Raw genomic sequence first — 7348 nt, forward strand, 5'->3', positions numbered from 1 at the left:
TAGGACCTCTTAATGTCCCTTGTTTGATGTGAAAGTTGTTCAAACAAAACATACTGAGGAAATGAATGTATTTAAATTGAGTGTCACTCTGCAAGTCAAAAGACTCAAATAAATTTGCACAAGTTTCATAACAAAGTCTGAGTCCAATCTCTGCCAGTGTCTGCGTGACCATCTCAAAGCTCATGTGATTAAGTTCTCAGCAGCAATTTTCATTGCTTCCAATTTCTCTTCAGGACGACAAGTCATCTGACTTTCTGCTTTTGGTTTGGCACATTTTCGCACTTATATTAATAATTATAACATATAATGAAAACGCACCCAACACCCTCGGCATGCATGAGTGACAGCTGCGCCTGGTCCAGCCATCCCCTGAGCCAAGCCCTGTCACACAACGCATGCCCGGCATGTCCACGTCCATCTGGGATCCCAGCCTTCAAACTGCTGTCGCCCAGCCCGCTCCGGGCAGAAAGACCCAGGAACGAGAGGAGGCAGCGGGTGTGAAGTCAGGCCTCGCAGGGGCAAGAAGGAAACCATCCAAAGCCAGCTGGTCTGGCTTTGAAAAAGCAAAGCAGTGAGAAGGAGGCAAGTGAGAGAGAGAGAAAGAGAGAGAGAGAGAGCAAGAAAGAGAGTCAGCAGGAGAAAAAGAGAGAAAAGAAAAGAGGGAAGAGAAAAATAAGAAGGAGTTTTTTTATGTTGAGGGAAAAGAAAGGTAAACCTCCACACCTGCGGACTCAGCCTAAACAGCAGGTTCTGTGAAGGCTTTTGTGGCAAGAAAGAAACAGGTGAGACACATGGCACTGTGTGACACAAGGGGCGGGGCTCTCAAAGGATGTTTTGACTCAGGTACAAAGGGAAATGTATCGGTTAGTGCAACAAACTGATATTGCTTAAAAAAAACAAGCACATAAAAAGCTGATATTTTAGTATTACAGCAGTGCCTTACCTCATTAATTGTTTTATTGACAAAGCGTATAAATTGTGCTTAGTTCAAGTTGATTCATTACAAAGCATGCTGAAACGCACCAATGAGAATGACTGATATTGCATTTTTATTTTAGGTTGTGATTTACTGTAATTTGAGAATGAGAAAAAACAAACATAAATACTAAACGACACTAAGATAAACAGAGAGACTGAAAGAAATACATGCGGAATCAAGATATTGCTCTTGCCCACAGCAGCTGAATTTATATTTTAAGTGGAAAGTTAAAGAGGGCGCTCAGTTCTTCCTCTAATCTTCTAACCACAGGTGGCTGGGAGTTTGGTGTGGTTTGCAGGGGGTCTGATGCGGCTCATGTTTGCAGAGCAGAGGCTGCGGGTCACGCTGGCTGGCAGCACTATTTTTATATATGACTCAGGCTTTGCGAGGATTCACATAGAAATATGGTGAGGGAGAAATAAACCCACAAAAATGTAACAAATGGCGAGGCATAGAGGGCATATAATGAGGGATTTGGACACTATCTGTGGCCATGGTCGGAGGATTAGGGGGAGAAATGCTGATAGTCTGTTGATAGGGTCTGTGTGATTGCTCAGACGAGGATGTCTTTTCCTCTTGTTACAACAATGACTGGTGTAAACTGTGCCCCGATCATGTGTCTGGAGAGGAGGCAAGTGGAAGTCGGAGTGAGGGCCTACAGTGAATAAGACTCATTGCCTAAGCCTCCTCCTAGTTTTGAGTTCCCTTCAAGATCACAGATAATGATGAAACTGTTACAATCTTATCATATAATATGAGATTGCATAGTTAACATGTGGATTATGTTTACATTTTATTGTAGAATAACAATGTTTATACTTTCATATCTGACATGTGATTACTGGTATATTAATTAATAGAATAATGAATTAATTAATTAATTTAAAAATAGCTAAAGGACCTAACACTTTGGATAAAAGCATCTACTACAGTAAATACCAGGCATTTACAGTACCTTTTTACTTTGAATGCCATTTTTTCCCCACATCAACTCCACCTTGTTATGCTGGGGAAGTCTGAAACCATGGTGGTTTTGACAGGATCTCACAATGACATAGGTGCCATATTTTGTTTCTCTCAGCAAGCCACATATGAGTCTGGAGATATTTCCTTAACATTACGACAATTGGGTTATGTTGAAATATTAAGCCCTCACCTCTGCCTAGCCTGGGTTAGCGAGTCTCATGGCATGTTTAATATAGAGGTCAACACAGTTTGCGCAAAATGACAGGCTTTACAAATAATGTTTACCACTACCGCCAGAGAGATTCACTGGAGTAATTATATTTATTTCAGCATGCACTTTCAATGATGATCTCTCAACAGTTTAAATATGTTAAGAGAAGAAAAGTATACTTACCACTCACACACACACACACACACACACACACACACACACACACACACTTAAAAAAGTTATTTTGTTAGTTAGTTAGTTTGACTGTAGGTCAAAACAGCAGAATCTGAAACTTTATATAGTACCAATGTACTTACACACTAATTACTAATTACAGCGCCTTCTATATGTAACAAAGAATTTTAATTCACTTTTGACATACAGTAACAAGATTTTTTTTTTATCATAACACCTCCATATTAGATAAATCATTAAAAAACAATTTAGGTTAAGTCCAATACCCAATGAAAACACTAAATATGGTTCTGTGCGATATTTGGAATCCAAATATTGTCCAATTATTTCTTAAATGCAAAGGAAATGTAGGCTAAATAATTTTTTTTTAACTTTTCCAGCTATTTCTCTTAGCTAGTTGCCTGCCCCCTTTATCTCTAGCCTACCTAAAAATGTGCATTCTTGCATGTAAGAGGAAATCCTTATTGCATACTGTGGTGCACTTATTTATCCTTTGAAACACAAGTGTTATTTCACTTACTTTCACTTCAGCATATAGAAATGTATCTTTTGCATTAAGGGCTTATGTCAATAAAGGCCTAACTCCTTGGTGAAGCAACTGTGCTGTTCTGGGTAACTGTGTCTTTAAATCCCAGCAACAACAATTCCTGTACTGTACCCCACCTCTTCCTTAGATCCTGCAACTACACGTGACACCGCCACATGCGACTTACGCTTCGACCAACTCATTTCACCAATTGGTTACTGAAGAACCGCTTTGAGATTCAATTGGTTTAGAAGTATGTCACTTCAAAATGCCCGGTCCTATTGTTGCTGTTTGTCTTGCAGGCATGACGTCAATCGTATCTAAGGGAGCGCAGTTAGCAACCGTGTTTAATATTAAAAGGAATATTCATATAAAATATAAGACGTGTTGAAGTGTAAAATAATTTATGTAGGATGTATTAGTGTGACCCCTGAACTTAAGCTTGTCGATTGTGTCAAACCCACAGCCACATGTCTCAGTGTTGTGTCTGAGTAGTTGTCTTAGGCTAAGCTTCTTGACGCACGAGCATAGGCTACTTTCTCGCTCGCGCTTTCAGACTTGACAGATTTTTCTCTGTCTCAGTTGAGCCCAGGTGATGTCATATAACGCTGTAGAGTAGTTTCCTGTCTTCATGAAATTTGCTTCAACATCCCTGGTCATCACTTTAAATTACTTTTTGCTATTTCACTCGAGAAAAAATGATTTTAGTTAGCTTACGTATTCTTAAAACTGAATCAAAAGGCAAACGGGAACCTGGCTGTAAGTTTATTTCTTTGTAATGTTGATGAGACACGAGTAGGAGGAGGTTGATTTCGTCTGCCGTTCGTCAGATTTGGGGAGGAGCCTCTCACTGACAAGAGACTGCTTCTTCTGAGTTTGTCAGCTCCCTAAAATAGAAGCCCGTGTGTCAATGTGACTGAAAATACATTTATGTCACATCGTAGCCGCTGGAGTCACTGATACAGAGTATCTATATACAGCGAGGGACTGTGGAGAAAAAGGTGAGTAGCAAAAAATAGCAACAATATTACACCGAGGACCTCGACTTAGTGGAAGAGGGAAAGCGCAAGAGGGAGACGTAGAGTGGGACGGGGCAAATCTATGCTTCAGCCAACTAAATGTAATGTTGGCTGTGAAGTTGTCTGATATTTTTTATTTATCCGTGAATAATTTTATTTCTTACAATTGGTCGTAAACTTTTCCCCAGCCTGCCAGAGAAATGTCGGTTTACTTGTTTCTTCATAGCATGTTTTCCTTCGCTTTCTGAACTGCCGAGCGGTGTTCGCGTTCGCTTGTACATTAAAGGAAATACACATTCAATGTCGTTTTTTTTAAATCGCACCTTCACTGTATTAGCCATTTTACAGCGAACAGCACCCATATATACACACATAGTTTTAGTCTGAACATTTGTTTTAGATTTGTAAACTACGTGTAGCTTGCCTGAAGAAGCGCTTGAAAAATATTGACAGGGTTAAAGACCTTTACTTCGCCGAGTTTACAGTGGACGCACGTTAATGTTTATATGGTGAAAAGACTTTGCTAGTCCGCCAAAAGTACAGTTATTTTGAAACGCTTAGGCGTTTTATATCCCACTGATAAACTCACAACGGTTATTGAACTAATATTTTGGCACCACTCTAGCACGTACCGCTGTCACTTTCAAAAGTCATTCAGTCATATTACAGTCACGCCATGCGTTGTTTGGAAATATCAAATAGCCTACCGAATAGGCTTGTAATAGGATGTTGACATGCAGGCCTGTACGCTGTCAGTCTCTTCAAATTACGCTTTACGCGCGCTGTTCTGTAGGCTATATCTGTGTTTAGAAACTTACCTGAACATCGCAAATACTGTGTAGATTGAATAACATTGTAATATATATTAATTAATTGATAATCAGGATTGATCATTTACTTAAAATCTACGGAAATTACTTCAGTTCTTAAACATATATCTGTGGCGTATCATCATTGACAGCCCAATATCCATAGTTTGCGCATACAAAACTACCAGGTCCATGAGTTAAGTGTTTTCATGTGTTCACAGTGACGGGATCATAGCTGTTCTTACTTACGGGGTAAAATATAGATGGTGCTGCTTGGCCACTCTCAGCAGCTAGTAGCCTATTCCGCTCTACTCGAAGTGTCACATCAGTATGAACTGATTATGGGTGAGAGCCAATAGTTCTATATAGCCAGAATTACGCTAGAAACGCTGTTTCTCTAAAGCTCTACTTTCATGTGTTAGGAATAACTGAATGCAGTTTGGATACAGTCCTATAACTCACACTGCCAATGTGCGTTATTTGCCATCAGTGCGAGATGTGGATCATGATGTTTTACCAAGCGGGCTGTCCCATTGCTGTTTGTACAACTCATTAAATGATAAGACTCAAAGCCCGTTTCTATCAGGGTGTCTTCAGCTGACCGTGTGTCTGCAACAGTCCCTTGTTTCTTATGACCCAGAAAATATGTACTGCGGCGTATTGCAAGTACAAGTGTAAGGCCTGTGGTTGATTAAATTTATAGTTAAGTTGAGAGGGAGGTGCAGAACTTAAGCGACGCGCGTTTCTGTCTGAAGGCCTTCCTAACAGTGCTTATTTTTTATTTAACTGTTTTGGATGCATGATTTATCTTTGTGGTATTTTGTGTAATAGTCACCTTTATACTCTGTAAGTTTTATAGCCCCAAAACACATTTAAAGCAGCTACTGTTCAGAATGTGACCATAAGCTGAGCTATGGTGTCAAGGAGGCTCTGTCAAGTATGGGGTTTTGCTTTTTCAGTGCATGCTGCAATTTTCTAATCAGTGTAGGAGCAAAATAACGCATGATGACTAAAAGGTTTGATGGTGTGCCCTTCACTGTGACCTCATTTATTGAGATGTCATACCTGCCTAATAATGCATTTTTATCTCTCATAATGTGCTAGTATTCAGAAAAATATATATATTTGTCATGCTAATGAAATAACTAATCATTTCATGCTGCATTTACAATTGTCCACAGTTCCAGAATTAATGAGTTCTCAGCATTTGCTTGTGCTCGCTGTCTGACTTCATCCATAATTGTAGGGCCCAGGAGAGAGGCAATCAGGTCAGGCAACGCAGTCATTAAAATGACCTCAGGACCAGTGTTCGTCTGTCGGTGCTGATTGTTTGCCTTTAAAGAAGGCTTCAGGGCCAGCAGTTAGGGGCTCTGGTGACATAGGCTGCATGGATTTCCACCAATTTATGGTCCCTGAAGATCCGCTGATAATGAAATGGGGTGTTATGTCTTAAATTAAGAACAACAAAATCAGCACTTGTATAGTTTGGGCATGTCTGTTTGACTGAAAGTGCTGCTCAAATAAACAAGTGAATTGATAGTTCATAGTGTCAAATATTATTGTATTGTCCCCATCAGAAATCAAAATATGTGTTAAGACAGTGGCAAGTTATAATTCCATTTTAAAATGTATTTTCAGTGGGGGAAGTTTGTCTTTGACAACAGTTCTCATTATTTTTCACTTTTCTCCGTTCATGATCTAATAGAAGGGCTTGAGAATGAGCAGAATATGTTCATGTTCCATTTTCCATACTTTGCTGTCTTTTGGCCGCTTCTCTTTTCCAGTGTAAATAAATATGTTCAGTCATGGTTCGAATACGTAAAATTGTCATAGGTACAAAGATGTTAAATGATTAATACATAACATAATCAAATAAGCAAACAAGGTAATTGTGCTTTGATTTATGTTTCTACTTCATATCATATCAATATTCACTGAATAATTACAGATATTGCGGCTTTTCTGAGTTCCCCTATATTTCCCAACTCAAGGTAAAGAAAGGGGAATGAGAACCTTCCTAATTAACTCTGCAGGCGCTGTTTATTAATCCAAACAGAGACAGACAGAGATAGACGCTGTTATACGTATCGCAGTTTACTCCCTCTGTCATCTCTTTCCTTCTTTCTTTCTTTCTTTGTTCATTGCCACAAAAAAGCATCTATAGTAACTTTGTAGGAACGTTTTTTATTGAGTGCGTGTTTCTGTGCCCTTCCCTCCCCCCACCTCTCTGTCTCTTGAGTGGATCCTCCCCCCACCCCCTCATGTCGATCGCATTCATGCTAAAGGCCCTGTTGGCCAATGGCGGCTGCTGATGCTCCTGAGCAGTCATTAGCTGATGTGAGGCCCGAGCACAAGGCCTGCTGGTGTCACACGGTGAGCGTCATGGGATGTGACGTGTCAGGCGTGCAGTTGAGTTGCACATTACTCTCCACTCCTAGAGGATGGTGCTTTGATGATGCCCCCCCCCCAGGGTGGACAGTAATGAGATGAGATTATAATATAACTATTAAATCATGAGGGATATTTCAGAGACAAATTGTCTTTGTCACTGGCATTCATATTGTCTGCACTGACATGGGCTCTGTCATTTTCAGTATTGGAGGGGATCACCCTGATTTACCCTGAGGTTCGGGAGTGAACCGT

At 40.1% G+C, this 7348-nt stretch overlaps 1 protein-coding gene across 7 annotated transcripts in view; it reads left to right on the forward strand.

Moving 5' to 3' along the window:
* Positions 1 to 443: 443 nt before the first annotated feature.
* mef2aa (myocyte enhancer factor 2aa) overlaps positions 444 to 7348 on the forward strand; it is a 98900-nt gene continuing 91995 nt past the window's right edge. For 4 of the 7 annotated variants that reach the window (XM_062548441.1, XM_062548443.1, XM_062548438.1 and 1 more), the window contains exon 1: positions 444 to 782. The gene's annotated coding sequence lies outside the window, so the exon portion shown is untranslated. Of the gene's footprint in view, positions 783 to 3480; positions 3879 to 7348 lie in introns of those variants that run through there. The other 3 variants (XM_062548440.1, XM_062548442.1, XM_062548437.1) reach the window with 2 other exon arrangements.

Source organism: Sardina pilchardus, chromosome 10 (assembly GCF_963854185.1).
Source record: "Sardina pilchardus chromosome 10, fSarPil1.1, whole genome shotgun sequence".
Classification (NCBI taxonomy): domain Eukaryota; kingdom Metazoa; phylum Chordata; class Actinopteri; order Clupeiformes; family Clupeidae; genus Sardina; species Sardina pilchardus.